Genomic DNA, 17,071 nt, shown 5'->3' on the forward strand with positions numbered 1-17,071 from the left:
GGGATTTGGAGAGTCGTTTTAGCGATAGAACCTGGTTAAAAGCCGCTGTGTTGATATTGAATTTATCGCCAGTGCACTGATGCGAAGTACAAGAAACAAGAAAGGAAAACTAGATGCCGCTTCGTGGGATCAAGTGAAAGGAACACTCAGTAACGATCGTTTGGACGTTCCGTCGGTCTAAACGATCGTTTTCATCTATCCTTTTGTCGTAGATGGCTGAAAATCGACTGAACTGTAATAGAAGTAGCAAACCTACAATTATAGATCTCTCCACTGTGGTAAAGAGCAGTGCGATTATGGCTAAATCGTAAAATAGTACAAACCGATTTAGCCGGGGATGCTATTCTCCCGACCGATTTACCACTAAGATTTTTACCTATTTTACAATTGAAGTCTCCGTTAGATGTTTTTGAAATCATGTTGTGATTCTCCTATTCTTCCGATTCTACGATTTTACCTTACATGCTCTAGAAATCATTCTCCGATTCTGTGATTTTAATTAACATACATCATTTATTTACATTATAAATCATGTTTCGATACTCCGATTTTTAAAATTTGAATTGTACCCCGTTTATACGTATTCGCTATCGTTCGGTAGAGTTCATCTCTCTCTTTTTCATTTTTGGTTGGCTGTGCTACCTCCAAAGTGCACTTCAATTGATCGTTTTTTCATAAAATCTGGTGCTAAAAGAAATGTAACCAGAGACTTCTAAATACAGTGTAAGTTTCATGGCTGTGAATTCAGAAAGGAAAGTTGGAAAATCAGTCCCCAAAACGGAGGCTATAAACTGAGTGTTAGGCTTTGACTTTTCCATCCTCGTCAAATTAAATGATCTTTGCAATTGACTCAGTTAGCGTGTGCATATTGTGTAGCATCATCATTTCGCGGCCCAGCGCGTGTGAAGAGACAAGGAGAGAACACGTCACTCTTTGAAGTAAAGTACTTTTTTCGATCCCATGAAAAGAGAATACTCCCCGTGCCATTGTTATGAGAAAGATAAAATAAGAAAACGGGGAAGTGCAAACCAGAGTCATCGGATGATCTAAAATGACTTTATATAATCGAGCTTCATTTTGTAGGGAATGACACTAAAATCGACTGAAAATATTTAGCTGCACAAGTGACCACAAATCTATGGATCTCTGTACTGTGGTAAAATTAGCTAATGCATTTCCTCGATCTGTTTGGTAATGAAACCACCTTCGAATTCAGGATCACATGACCTACTCTAGTTTACCACTTAAAGCATAAAGAAATCTTCTATTTCCTCTTTGAGTTCAGTATTACATGACCTACACTAATTTACCAGAATCTTTTGTTTCTTCCGGCTAGATTAGCGGAAATCAATATGCGAATAGAAGCGTTGCAGCAAAAATTGAATTGATGCTGTCAGTTACACTTGAAAGAACAATTTCGAAATGCCGCAGGACAGTCACTGTTGTCAGTGACTGCCGCTCAAGATGATCAATAATTCTCAATAATTATTGATGAGGGCAACAGCCAATAAATAAGACATAATTGGGTCACATGCATGAACCTTGATACCCAATGAACACTCAGATCTGAGATTAAACATGGTTTTGATCTCAGATCAAACTCTTGCATTTTAATGAGCATTTTCAATAATTAATTCATCGTTAAGAACAATTGCAGAAATGACCTGAATATTATTTGATGTAATTAACGTTGATTTTCACAGAACAGTTAGAAAAAGCTATTCACCTCACCTTCGGTCGCTATTATCAAGAGAATTTAACGCGTGTGCAAAATTCTTCTCCTCTAGATGGCGTCGGATACCACTAATTACTCCATAAACGGTCTTTGGTGGATACATCTCGTCGACTTCTTGACCACCTCAATCAAGCTTGCTAAGCCAGTAATTCAAGGTTACTGCATCCATTTCTTCAATGCTGGTAGAAAGCTGTGTACGTAGACTGCGAGTAGTATCCAATTTCGGCGACGGATTGTGGGCCGGGCGAAATACACACCTGCGCGCGAAATTGCGAGGAGAAGCGTCGCGAGGGGAGCGTCTCCTCGCAATTTCGTGCGCGCGTGTGTAATTCACCAACCCCACAATCCATCGCCGAAAATAGAGACCACTCGCAGTCTAAAAGCTGTGCGACCTTGTGTAAATCATAATCTTTAAAGAGCCCTCCGTGATCTAAAACGGGAGCTATAACCGAACGAGAAATTTACCATTCGCCAAAAATTGTTACCGTCCATTGGTTGTTATATTTGGTTGACGAGGGAATAGCTTTTTCGACTAACTCGCGTTCTTCGTAAACCGTTTTCGGCGCCCTAAATCTGCCCTCTCCTTCTTCACTCATGGTCAGACACCAACTGCATCAAAGCAATTAATTATGCATATCAACGTACGTAATATTACGGAAAATGGCAAACTTGCATCAATGCATAAATTATTGCTCTTTCATATGGGAAGGACAAATATTGGAAAAAATGTATCAATGCTGTTTTAATGGTTTCGTTTGAGAAGTCATCTCAAAAACTCGTGCTTCGTGTTTCATCAGGGGTTCCTTGAAACAATAAAAGCACTCGGCTTGCGGCCTCGTGCTTTCATTTGGAACCTCTAAGGAACACTCGCACTCGTTTTTGCCGGATAAATTAGGTCACATGATCCGTTATCGGAGTCAACAAATATTCCATATGCAAATAAGTATCGAAAATTCACTACAATTTATGCAAACACCACAACTAAAACACGAGTTTCAGAAACAAGTACGCGAACCGCCGAAAGATTTTTTAGCCTAACGTCATATCGACAGCTGATAGTAGATCTGTAAAATCTGAAGGCCTTCATTTATTGAAATGAATACTACAAGAAAAATAACTCTCACCTGTAAAATCTGGCCATATTCTCCTTAAGGATAATTCTTCGAATGCTGTTAATTTTACGAATCGGTTGAACCTCCAGCTCTATTGTTTGTTTTTAGATGGTTTAATTTTCAGCTCTGAAAACCTCCACAACTAGCGCGCACTTCGCGCTCCTTTTTGACTCGAGTGCTGATGGGCATGGGTTGCAGGCTGTTTATACTACTCTGGCTCCGGAAGTTGGGTCTTTGATTGTTTTTATTCGTCACGCTGTCATATTTTTACTGAGCATTTGCATTTAGTGGTTTAGCTATGGAAACGATATCAATATTTATGACAATGACACGTTTGGCAAACTATCGCCCGGAAAACCACTCAGGTTCGGACCGATCGAAATTCATCTAAGTTTGTCACGGATGGCTAAAAATCGTCGGACTGCAAATACTCAAGCTTGGTTTTCACTACCGACGCAAGCACAAGCACAAGGATAAGCAGCTTATGTTAGTGAAAACGATCGTCGACATAATCATCAAAATCAACCACGGCATCCCATTTTGTTCAAATGCTCAGACGTGGGTAATATGGAAGGAGTGCTTTAATTGGCCAGACGTAGCAAATTTCCTTCTGCTTCTGCTGCGTTTCGTTTTCACACGACGCAAGCGAACGCAAGCATAAGCGCAATCTCAAGGAAAAGGAAATATTTTGATCCTTGTGTTTGTGCATGTGCTTGTGGTTATGCTTGCGTCAACCCCGTTTTCACGGTGAGATATTAAAGCGCCTTTATGCTTGAGCTTGTGTTTGCGTCGCTAGTGAAAACCAGGCTTTAGTTCGGTAGCCTCGTAGCTCCTACAAGGTCTCACGTGATTGGAGACCACCCTTGAGGTTTAACAAAAGAACAAATAACAGAAACAATGGATCTGTTTGGTGGTGACACGATCTTCGAATGGAGGATCAAGTGAATTATATTTACAAAGTATAGTGGCAGAAAATGCGAATTCGCTATGAAGAAGGGCTAACCCTTGAAATGTCGCTTTCAAATTTCTCTTATACGGTGGTCATTTTACCCAGTTAACTCAGTTGATCACCACATTTTTATGTTTCACATCCCCCAACCGACGCAGCATCACAGCTTTTTTAGAAACTAAACTCCTTTATTATTATTAAGTTGAAGGATGTTGGCGCCTCTAACACCTGTCTCCAGTGGTTTCGCAGTTACCTCAGTGATCGCCAGCAAGTTGTAAGGATAAACTCTACGTTGTCCGAGTCCCTGCCACTAAGTAGTGGTGTCCCACAAGGTAGCATCCTGGGCCCACTCCTTTTTTAATTAGCATTTATGTAAACGACCTTCCTGCTGTTCCACAGAAATGCATTTCCCATAGCTACGTAGATGATACAAAGCTTCAAGTCTCCTTCAAGCTTCTGATGAGAACAAAGACATTGCCGTGGCAGAAATGAATGAAGATTTATTTAAAGTGTGTAACTGGTGCTTCAGAAACTATTTACTGCTAAATCCTGATAAATCCAAACTTATGGTGTTTGGTACCAGAAAAATGCTACCCAAGCTTCAAGATATCACCCTATCTTTATTAGGGAAGGACTTATCACCTAGTGAAACTGCAAAGGACCTGGGAGTGTTATTGGACCCTCATTTATCGTACAACAATCACATTATTAAGATCGTTTCGTCATGCATGTCTTCTCTCGGGCAGATTAACCGCGTCAAACATGCATTCGACAGAAAGACCCTTTTGATAGTTATTAATGCCTTAGTTTTTAGCAAATTGTTTTATTGTTCGAATGTGTGGGCCAACTGCTCGAAGTTAAATATCGACAAACTACAATCGGTACAAAACTTTGCGTGTAGAATAGTAAGTGGAATTCGGAAATATGATCATGTTACGCCTGAACTGAAACGCCTTAAGTGGCTTCCAGTATCCAGTCAGCTTTATTATCGAAATACCATTTTGGCTTTTAAATGTATGAATTGTCGTGCCCCTGAATATCTGAGCACTATTTTCACCAAACGTTCTGATGTAAATAGTTATACAACCAGGAGTTCCCAATTTTTAAATATCCCTCTTTTTAAAACTGCCTCTGGACAGAGAACTTTTTATTACCGAACTGTTAGCATATGGAATTCCTTGGAATCTAATTTGAAACTTTGTAGCAACGAAATAATCTTTAAGAAGCGTTTAAGGAACAAACTGCTAAGGGATTTTTTAGGAAGTGATTGATATCGTGATAAGTAGTTATGTAATTGATAGTGATGATTGGTTATTTTAATCTTGTAAATAATTTAAATAATTATGTAAATTATTATTTTATAATTATTATTGTTCCTGAAAAGCCCCTTTGGGGAGGTTCAATAAAGTATGTATGTAAGTATGTATGTTTATCCATTTTTGCTACAAATTAAAGCATCGAGGAATCTTCCATTTCGTCTTGATTCGCAAAGGAGGTGACGTCACAGAGCTCAAGACTACTATACGGTCGATCGATCTCTCAACGCAACTAACGCACGCACAGTTCGATAAAAAGAAATTTCTGTACGCAGACAGACAGAAAATGTTTAGCCAGAGCGCATATTTAAAAATGGGATCCGCAGAAGTATAAAAGCCAACAATCTGTAAAGCTCTGTAATATCCGAAGGTCTGCATTTAAATGAAACATGTACCACGACAATTAAAACTCCTACCTGTAAAATCTGGCCATATTCTTCTTACGAATAATTCTTGGAATGCTGTTAATTTTACCAATCGGTTGAACGTCTTGATTGTTTGTTTCAATTGAAGACAGTTTTAAACTGGCCGCAGTTTTTCTCAGCTCTGAACGCCTGTACCACTAGCGCTTACTTCTGTGTGATTGCTGGCTATTGTTCCTGATGGAGACCGTATGTCAATCAAAAAATCAAACATGATTTTGAAGGCACGCGACAGTATGTCAAGTGAGACCCTCCCCCCTCCAAATTGGAATGAATCTTATGCTTCACTAAGTCTTGTGGTCTAGATTGTTCCGTTGATTCCAGGCTTATTTGTTTGTTGGGGTCTTATGCATTATGCGTAAAGACCCCTAAGTCAAAGGCAGATCTTGTCAGTTTGTCACTTTGAGGACGAGAACACACGTGACAGTCTGGCTTGTAGACTGGGTACTAGTAATTGCGAGGTCATTGTTTTCAAGTGTCGGCCACATTCTCGTCCCCATCGCCCTTTTGTGCCAAGGCCCCGCCGGCTAAGAGAAACGAAAAGGGCGATGGGGACGAGAATGGTGTCGGCCATTGCTTCTAGCGTTCGTTGTTTGCAAATAAATCTGCGGTCGTTTTCCCTGTTTTGGGAAAAATTTGAAGAGTTTTCCGTCGCAAATTAGTTGTAAGGTAAGTTATTTGTGTTTCAAAATTGATCTGTCGTGCTGTTTCAGATTGGTTTGCTTTCTTTCATTTCGAAAATTAACTATCCTAGCCTGCCTTGTTTGTTCTTTGTTATTTCATCCAGGTGACGTCGCTGAGTGGAATCGATACGGGAGTTGTTTACTCTAGCAAGTCAACATATTTAGACTCGGCTTGTGTTTAGTGCACAATGCACTGAAGCTAAGACGCTTTCGCAAGCCCACATTCATTGGCTCAAAATCCGTTGCGCACCACATACCTCACAAGTATCTCACAAGCTATCACAAACCAGTATTTATCGGCTTGAAATGTCGGTGTGGGTTACATCCCAAACTGAAAGAGTTATTGTACTCTAAAAAATGGTGGCATTGAATTAGAGTTTTGCACTCTCAAAGAATAGTTTTTCGTACTCTTACTGTTGTCTGCTACTAGCCGCCAGCATGGGAACAACAATCGAACAATACCAGTCAAGGATCGGCTGTCACAACTATTTTGTGAAAGTCAAGGATGCATTTTCAGGTGTGCGAGGGCGATTTTGGAATACGATGCTTATGATGTTTTACTTAAATGTGTTTTACTTGCCAACATTAAAACAAGTTGTTGGACATTACAAGTCGTGTAATGAGGTGATGTCTTGGTTTGCACAAATGATGTGCTGACAATGTTTATATCCCATTGCTTATAAGGCAAGCAAATGATGTGGAGGAAAATCCAGGTCCTACAATATTTGATATCATTGATCCAACAACCACTGTGTCCGCTGACTCTAGTCAAGGAAGTGAAACAATCTTTGGTGTGAATGCTGGTAAAGCAATGTGTAGCAATGTCACTTCCTGGTATTATACCATCAAATACAAGATATTAGTTTGTGGACTAATTCTACTTTGAACAATATTTTGGTTATTGGAAATAATCTATACAGTTCTATAACATGTTCTGTGCGAACAAATGACTATTTGCTGTTAACTGATGTTCCAGACATGGTTTCAATATTTGATAAAGTGTGTTTATTGCAATATAGTGTATTAATGCCATTAGTTAACAAACAACAATTGTAATTCCGTTGAGAGTTTGAAAATACTCCTAGAAGTGAATTTCTAAGAGACATATATGGACCAATGTTTGATGTCATGAACAAACTTCCAGTAAATGACTCACTATACACCCTTTTAATAAGTCTAATATATGCCGTTTTCCGCTAATGACGTCGAACTCTTGCTTTCAAATTTTATTTAGAAATGTACAAAGGCCTAAAACTTTTCTGACTTCTTTTCTTTTTTGAAGCCTTTGTACATTTCTGAATAAATTTTAAAAGCATTAGTTTGACGTCATTAGCGGAAAACGGCATATATTAGACTTATTAAAAGGGTGTATATTGTAATGAATACACTTTATCAAATATTGAAACCATGTCTGGAACATCAGTTATCAGCAAATAGTCATTTGTTTGCACAGAACATGTTATAGAACTGTATAGATTATTTCCAATAACCAAAATATTGTTCAAAGTAGAATTAGCCCACAAACTAATATCTTGTATTTGGTGGTATATCATAGCAGTATGTGACATTGCTACACATTGCTTCCAGCATTCACACCAAAGGTTGCTTCATTTCCTTGACTAGAGTCAGGGGACACAGTGGTTGTTGGATCAATGATGTCAAACATTGTAGGACCTGGATTTTCCTCCACATCATCACCTGTATTTTTAGGTATTGCTAATGCTGTGTGTACCATCAATGTTTATTACTGCTACTCCAATAGATGCTGCTAGTAACACTGTTGAAATCTCAGGATTCATTGGAGCATGTCTATAGGTTTTTACTACAGTGTGGTAAAGTGTTTTAATCAAATGGCTTTTCCCAGCACCACCACCTCCAATTATAAACAAATAAACTGGTTCAACATTTTGTGACTTCAGACTGTTGAGGTTTTCATTTTATTTCTAGTCCATGAAAGCACCCTGTTGTAAGCTTTAGGTTGCGTTTTTTATTATGTAATGATCTACATGTAACTGATCGACGTAATTGGTCATCAGATATTTCTCTTGGCTGTTTATACATTGTTACTGGTGATGGACTGATTTCCAGTAGTGTGGGGATTTGCACCAAGCTCTGAGAGTACTTGTTCATTGAACGCCTCATCTAGTGATGATTCATCTTAGAATTCGAGTTGAATTTCAGCATTCTTTTGATCATTTGTAAGATCATATGAATGTATGACAGTGCCATGCTTGTTTCTTTCTTATCTAGTGCTTCTGTTACTGGCAAATAGCTGATAGAGATGACGTAGCGTGCAGCAAGGGTTGTCTAAACTGTGCAAATGGCATTAAGAGAAATTTTAGTGGCAAGTCATCGATGTAAAATTCTGAACAGGTCTGAAATTTGAAGCATACTTAAGGAACTCATTTCACTGCTGCATTGTTATGGCAAATTTTGAACCAATCACGCATGGTAAAAGTGAGACCGTAGTACCAAATTCTGTAAGGGCTGAATGGAGTTAAGCTAAGCATAAGACCCCAAGTACGCATTGCGGACCAATTTTTTTCTTTTCATTCAGCCATGATTTTCCTTCCAACATCACTGCGAAATCCCGCCTCCCTGTGTGTACTTTTGTTCACCTTCCTTACGACTAGACGTATAGCTTGTCCTTGGTCGTTGAGAATTCGGAAAGTTGCTCTTTTTTTGCTTTTAGGTAGTTTTGAATTTACGCAACACTCTTCAACAAAACACAATTAATTGAAGTGCGATCGCCCAGGCCGTGAATGTAGTCATGAGAAGGACTACCGGACTGTGTACCACAAGAATCAAAACTTCTACCTGTAAAATCTGGCCATATTCTTTCTAGGAAAAATTCTTCGAATTCTCTTAATTTTACGAATCGGTTGAATTAACGCCTTGATTGTTTTGTTTGAAGATAGTTCGAATGTGGTCGTACAGTTTTTTAGCTCTGAGGGCCTCAACGACTAGCACGATACTACAGTGCTCTTCGCTCTGTTCGAGTGCTCAAGGGTATGCGTGGCGCACTGATATGTACACCTTTAAATTCTAGTTCTTTTCGGCTGACGGGGCTGGCCCGGCGTCTTATGTACTCAATTGGATACACACAATCGGTTGTTATATTACACCTCTTCAGCTGCAGCAGACGTTATTTGTCTCCGCACAAGAAAGAAACACATGTGCACTATCATTAATGATTTATCTTATTACTTATCTTACCGCGTTTGTACGTATATATTTTGCTACCGTTCGATAAAGTTTTACTTTTTTTCCGACATCTTTCATTGGCGGTGCTACCTTTAAAGTGTACTAAAGTCGACGTTTGTCAAGAAATCCGGTCGTCGTTAAAAAGTAAATGAAGACTTCAGTATAAAATATTTTTCTTAATTCCATCACAAGAGAATACTCTCCGTGCCACTACTATGAGGAAAATAAATAAAATCAGAGGAACTGTAAATGAGAAATGACACTTGAGGCCATCGAATGGAAACTGCTCAAGTGGTGAAGAAAAGTGAAAAACTGAAATTTCCTATGAAAATTTTCATCGGGTGAAAAGGAGTTAACAGTTAAAAAACAATGTCGATTTTCTCCACACGACGGCCGTAACAGCAGAGCGCCTGATCGCTGTTGTCAACCGGGGAATCCCCTTAGCATCAATAACTTATTTGATTGGTTGATTATTTTTGGATTGTTTAATTATCGTGATTGGATCAATCTCATGCACACACCAGTCCTGTTTTTTCTAATCGTTTCTCAGCTAATGTTTTTCCAGCGTAACTCGTTCAACCCTGGCCTGGAGGTCGTATGTGGGCTGAGTTTCAGTCGATCTCAACCTGACTCGTGGGTTTTTCTCCGGGTACTCCGGTTTTCCTCCCTCATCAACATCGACTCACGGCTAATTAACATCTAATTAACATCTATCTATGGTGCTTGGCTCCGACATCAAACATGGACTGTATAGCGGCAGCCAGAGGCGCCTTTGTATGCTTTCAGCGCGATGTCGTGAGCCGCGCCCTTCGTAATCCAGTCCTCGACTGCAATTAAGGGTGATCAGCACTAGCAACATATATATATATATATATATATATATATTTAATTTCCTTCACACATCACTGGGAAATCCCTCCTTCCTGAGTGTACTTTTATTGACTTTCCTTAATGTTTTGTCCTTGGTCGTTGAGTATTCGGAAAATTGCTTTTGTTTTGCTTTTTCTTTTGTTTGCTTCTTTTGGGTTGCAGGGTATGAGTTAAGAGAGTTGCCATACAACTTTGATTATCTTGTTTTTGCTATAATACTCCGTCTGTATTACAACAGAATTTGTCAGCACCGAGGCTCTTTTGTCTCGTCATGAATATTTACTATGCAACTATTATATTCACCCGGATAAATAATATTCCCGTAGGCAAGTATATTCCTTGGCTACAGAAGTCGTCTTACGACGCTGTCGAAATGATTTTCCTAGTCTAGGGCTAAAGGCTGGTACAACAAGTCTCGCGCGTAATGTTTCGATGTGCTTCCACCTGATCACTTGCGATAAGATTAAACACTATCAGGCTGAGTTAAACAATCAGCGGGATAATAAGAAATGACAATTGAAATTATATAACGGTAAAGAAATATAAGGGAAAAGTGAATTACATTTCATCTTTTTACCCTGCAGACTTGAGCTACTACAAAAACACAACTTTAATATTGAAACTATTAAAAGTGACTTCAAAATTGAATTAATTAAGTCAGACAGAACTTAGAGAGTTAACGACTGCATGTATTAAATATTTTAAATTGTTCAGTGTCAGTTGATTACCTCTAACAGAATTGATATATATAAAACTAATTATTAACGATCGCATGGGTAGCCAAAAGCAAGTAACGTCGTTTTACCCGTCATTGCATATTTAGTTTTGAATTTTTTTCCTTGTTAGACTTCTTTGGTAACAATGTATTTTGGTAACCAGTGTCACGACAACGTGAAAAGAATAAAAAATGACAGTTTCCGCTTCCCACAACCGAGATATTATTTCACGGTTAATTAAGAATTTTGAACGAGGGTAAGGCTTAGGGTATCCGCAATTTTTTTTTTTTTTTTGGATTCAAAAATTTACGCGGCTACAAGTAGCGTATTCCAATCGTTTTCGATTCGATTTCACTGTCCAAACGTATCCGGATACACTCTAGTGTCACGTACTTTTGACAAAGATTTTGCTTGTTGAGCATGCGCAAAATCGTATATTGGCGCCATTTTCTCTGCGTTGAATATGAGTGACACGTGCGAGTCTTTCTAGGTCCAAAGTCGATACGCCATGTTGATTTATCTTACCCGAGAAAGACTGGAGCCGATAGTGCTACGTTAGCGAATTCGAAAACGATATGATCGTCCACACGTATCCGAATTCGTAGCGTATTCAAAAATTTCCACTCTGAAAGACCGTGTTCGAGAATTTCCGGATACGGTTACCGTCGCCGGATACGTGTGGAGGCAAGCCGTATTCGAAAAACAAAAAAATTGCCGATGCAAAAATTTCCGGACACGTGTGGACAGGGCCTAATTTGGAATTTTAAAGCCAGATAAGAGCATGCGCGATTTCGACAGACGTTAACACGGCTTCAACGATATTCAACATGTTAAACCAATGTTGTATGAAACTTTAAATCAGCCTAAATTTGAGTCTACACTCTTTCAGCATTTTCTGCACTTTCAACCATATCAAACACTGAGCCTTCTCAAATTCAACGCCCTCCATATTTGATTGAACAAAAAGTTGAATGCGGCATATTGAACAAACGTTGAAAGTTCTTAAACGGGCGTTTGGAGAAACACGCGGGTGAAAGTTTCTAGCGCCTCGCATGCACGAAAGGGTCTTTTAGAACTACTCCACGCAGTGAATCACTCAATAAGTGGTATGTACTGGGGGATGCCAAGATCAATTTATTCAAAATGGCGGCCACTCAGATAATTCAAGATGGCAGTTATTTAATGAGATAAAAGCCTGGCAAGTAATTGTTTTAGTAAATTTAACAGCTTTTGTTGCAAAAGTTACACAAATGATGCGGCAAAAAAACGTAGAAGGACTAATGTTACGAAAGATAAAATCTTCGCTGAAAAACACTAGAAAATTGGTAAATGTTACGCCGGGAAACTTAAGACCATGTCTTAAAAATTATTCTGTCCGAACAAAATATCGAAGGACAAATCTACAAATCTATAAATTTACAAATCTACAATTCTAGGCCTTAATCTGCGTATCATACGTAAAACAAATAAAGCTGATGGGTACTGCCATGAAATTAACTGAAATGTGATCAAAAGACACACTTATTGAGTCACCAACAGTGCTCTCCAGTCCACCCCATGATCTGTTTCTGATCTTCTTATATTTGAAAAGCAGATGTCGTTGACATCAACCTCGTTCCCAGTGTCTCTTTGTCGATCAACGACAATGGAGACCCTGGAAACGAGGTTGCTTTGACATGTTAACTGGCGAAGTCACAATTCAAGGTATAAGGACTATTAATGCTATATCTCTTTGAGACAGACGACCTTCATTTATCACCCATTATGGGGCTGTTTACATGGCAAGAAAAACCTTGCATTTAGAAGATGCCAGAAAGCAAAATTTTTCCACGTTGCTTATATGCAGTAATTTCGGTCCGGGTGGCCGAAGCAGCTGAATGTTCGCCCGCCATATTCGTTTTTATCCCTTTTAAAAGGATTTCACAGATTGAAAGTAATTTATAAGGCAGTAGGATGTTCCTATCTCCCAGCTTCGAAAATGTTATCACCAGAAACATCCTTACGTAGAGGTCAAAGACAACTTTTTGCATGCAAACTGAATTTGGAAACCAAATAGTTCGAGGATGACCCATGTTAACACTCTTAATCAATTCTACTTTTTAAGCAGTTAAAAATAGCATTACCTAGGCACTACGTTCGTTCAAGTCAATAATGCAAAAAACCTCTTTGAGAGAAATATTTTACTGTCCTGCGCGGTGATGTATCGATCATTACCCTGAAAACTCTATTTTCAATAACAATTTATCGTCCTTCACATATCGAGGACCAAAGAACTCCTCAATTTGAGCAAACCTTTCATAGCCATACCCGGTAGGGCAAATGGTTTCATCAGGCTGTTGGAAGGCAGGCGAGTTGGGATTTGCTTGAATGATCCGACTGAAGTGGCTACGGGGACTGGAATCACTCTGATCTAGGACGCTAACAGTGATTGTCCCAGCAAAAGGCCAATCATCGGAGGAATCATCGAAGTCTCCTTTTATCATATGACTGAACAGTGCCACATGTCTGCCTGTTCCACTGCCTAAGCCCTTGGGGTGAATTCTTATGCCAAACAGCTTGTCCTGGTGATCATTGTACACTGCATCAGTAAAGACTGGTGTTTCGTTTTCGCGATGTTGAGCAACCTCGGTTATTTTGAAAGTGAATGATGCGTTGTGAGCATTATTCCTTTTTCGAGCCTTCTTCGGTTTTGACCTGCAACATGATGATTTTTTAGATCAGTGTTAATAAAAAGCCCCATCACTTCAAGCTTTTCAATAAGTCTTGACCACGAAAATGGGAGGTAATTTTTCCTAAGTTCATCAGGTATTTAATTCAGATGCACGACGATTTTGATTAAGCGTCCCCTTACTCTCTGCCCAACCTCAACGTCACTCGCGGATGGTCTGGGAATACAGGCAACCAAAGTCACCAATTGGCACCCAAACTCCAGTCCTCAATTAGAGACAAACGTGAAAGAAATGTGTATTTGACTTGCGGTTATAGACGAAATTGAGAAGTGATTCCGGCTCTTTAAGCACTTGTCTCTTAGAAACACCTATACATGCATACATTCATACATACTTAATTGACCGCTCCCCACAGGAGCTTTTCAGGGCCAATCAAACACAGTCACGACAGAACAGAACATTTAACAACAGCTGTCAAGAATCCCAACTGGCCGGAAGCAAATCAGTTGGCTATTTACAAGTGCAGCCGAGAAGTTGAACCAGGGACTACCAGGAACAAATTCAACGAGTGGTCAGAACGGGTCCCGAACCCGAGATCCCCGGATCTCAAGGCAAGCGCTCTAATCACTGGGCCCCCTGCCTCCCCTCCCCCTAAACAAAATCAGTTTGCTACAATGGGAATCAACCCATGATCTCTGCGATGCCGGTGCAGTGCTCCACCAATTGAGCTATGACGTCACTCAGTTGGGAGCAGGTAAATTTATTGGGCTCATGTGTTCCCACGGTGAAAGTACTAATTAGTGAATGAAAGAATTTGACGAAAGGTAAAAGTGATCATCGAGATATAAGAGACAGTGGCTTAAATTGTCTACCTTTTGTAATGATAAACAGCTGCATTTACCCTTCACAAAATGTAACCCTAACCCTTTCACCTTAACCCTTACACTTAACCTCATAGATCGTTTTCATGTGACGTCACGGCAGCCATGTTGGTGCACCTAAACAATACGGAACTTAAGCAACGACGACGGAGAAGACAACGAGAACGTCATCTCAAAATACAAATTCGCGTTTTTGTGATCATTTCCTGACTATTTTAACTATTTTAATACAAGGGTGTGGTAGTTCCTCAAAAACGACACTGATCGGAACGGCGCTTAATTTAGGGGAGAAGATAAAGCTTTATCGTCAAGTGCTGACGTTCTTCTTAAAACCTCAAATTTGGCTATTTCAAGTTGTTGTTTTGCTGACGACGGCAAAGAAATGGACAAAAGTAAAAAGCGCACGTGCAGAGCGTGCAAAGCTATTGTTTTTGTCCACTAAATATGCAAATTTGTAACGTTCTCGTTGCCGTCACCGTTGTCGTTGCTAAAGCTCCCTACTTCCTTAATAGAACGGTGGCCATACTGGTGCACCCAACTAATCCTCTCGGAATTGAGTGCTATTATCATGCAAACGTTTTCCTTTTTTTCGCTTTCCACGGGCTTACAAATTAGTTGCAAAAAATTTAATCGAAGGATTTGATTGGTTATCTTGTCGAAAAAAGGTGTGTTTTGTGCAGGGTCAAGGCCAAAAATACGGACAAAACATGAAACAAAGGAACTTGTCGAGTTTCATAACCATCTCCATGCATTAACTATGATGAAGCAAGATCGTCCGGGTGAGTGTAGTCCTGAGAAGGACTGCATGTTCTTGGTCATATTGACTACGTTAACTTGAGCAGAAGTGATCCTCAGAGTCAAGTGATTTGTGTAGTGTCGGTGAATCGTATAATCACTGACCGTATTACTCTTGTCAGTAGGGAGTTTAAGCAAAGACGACAGCTACGGTAACGAAAACAGCAGTCCAAAATGTAACTTAGCGCTATCGCAAGCATTTCGCAATTATTCCGTCTTGTTCACCTTGTATAGTACGGTCGAACTATCCTGTAACTGAATGGGTACGAACGGTGTTGAAGTCAAAACAGAAAATGACTGTTTCATTGTTATATGCTCACGTTGTCGTCAAAACCAGTTGGTGACTTAACGTTGTTGTTTTGTGCAGTACGGGCAAAAAATGCACGGAAATTCGTGCTGCACGTGCAGCACGCTTATTTTTCCTTTTTTAACCAATGATATTCTTGCTTTGCGGAGTTGCCGTAGCCGTAGCAATCGTCTTTGCTTAAACTCCCTGGTGATGTTGCTGGCTGGGAAGACTGTGATTGGTGCTCTGTCGTCGTTTGACTGTTCTGTCGGTCAATCGTCAATAAGTCGTTTGTATGGTGCTAGTAGTAGTTGGCAACAGTTCAGTGCCTGTGTTTGTTCTTGGTTTGTAAACCAGCTCTATAGTGTGAGTCGTTGGTGGTAGTTTGTATAAGTGCCGGGGAATTGCATTTAGCGGAGTCCCAGTCAATTTCGTGGTTCGTCAGTACGTTGGTGTTCAGCAGTGTTCTTGTTGATGTCACAGTTTTTAGTCGCATAAGGATGACATTCGCTCAGGTTCTCGAAACGACAGACAATGTTATCGACAACAGCAGACGATCTTACTTCATTACGTTTTGTTCCTGTTCCTATTTTTTGCTAAAGTTCTAAAAAAACCCATATAATCAAGGCTTGAAGGTTACGGTTGCGCTGAAAGGTTCGCATCATTTTAAAGGGATTTTAAAACGTGAAAAGACATATAATATCGAATTGGCTCCGGCAAAGTGGCGTAAGTGGTGGATCTAGTAGGAACTAAAAGAGAGGCAGACGTATGTAGCACTAATGTTTCACTGTGATCAATAAAAACACAGACACAACGGATAAAGGAATTCACATGTCTAACACAAATGTGGGGCAAAATGTTCTCATTTGCGTGCATCGTATCTGTCCTCTTCTCAGGATCATGGCCAGAAAAAAAATGGACAGTCATAAATCTGTTTTCCGTTGAATGAAATCATAAATCTCCTTAACACGATGTTTGATATTATTATTAACATAATAATAATAATAATAATAATAATCTAAAACATAAACATAAAAAAGAAACAATCGTTAGTAATATTATTGTCATTATCAGAATTATCATTATCATTATTATTATTATTATTATTATTATTATTATTATTATTATTGGTCATTGAAATGTGCCACTTGCCTCGTAAGTTGTTGATTCCATTGTTTTATCTCCATTGGACGGCAGCAATTTTCTGTGGGCTTTTCTGCGTTCCCCATAGAAGAGACTAAATTAACTTCGCCTGGCTGGTCACCTCGTGGTAGAATTGGCGCCTGTGGTACTGCACATCCGTCACCTTGTTCCTGTACAGACAAGCGTGCCAGATCTTCTTGGATTGGCAGTCCCTCTCCTGTAGCTGGTTCACAAGAGCGATAGCTGTCTCCACTAGCGTTGTGAACGCTTGATCCATTGGCCTCTTCAGC

General features: G+C 39.6%; 1 long non-coding RNA gene across 1 annotated transcript; it reads left to right on the forward strand.

Moving 5' to 3' along the window:
* The first annotated feature begins 6,086 nt into the window (after positions 1 to 6,086).
* LOC138057872 (uncharacterized) lies at positions 6,087 to 8,132 on the forward strand. The gene is made up of 2 exons (XR_011133740.1): positions 6,087 to 6,203; positions 6,322 to 8,132. It is a non-coding gene; the product is annotated as an uncharacterized lncRNA (long non-coding RNA).
* The last annotated feature ends 8,939 nt before the right edge of the window (positions 8,133 to 17,071 follow it).

This window comes from Montipora capricornis, chromosome 7 (genome assembly GCF_036669925.1).
Source record: "Montipora capricornis isolate CH-2021 chromosome 7, ASM3666992v2, whole genome shotgun sequence".
In the NCBI taxonomy this organism is placed as follows: Eukaryota; Metazoa; Cnidaria; class Anthozoa; order Scleractinia; family Acroporidae; genus Montipora; species Montipora capricornis.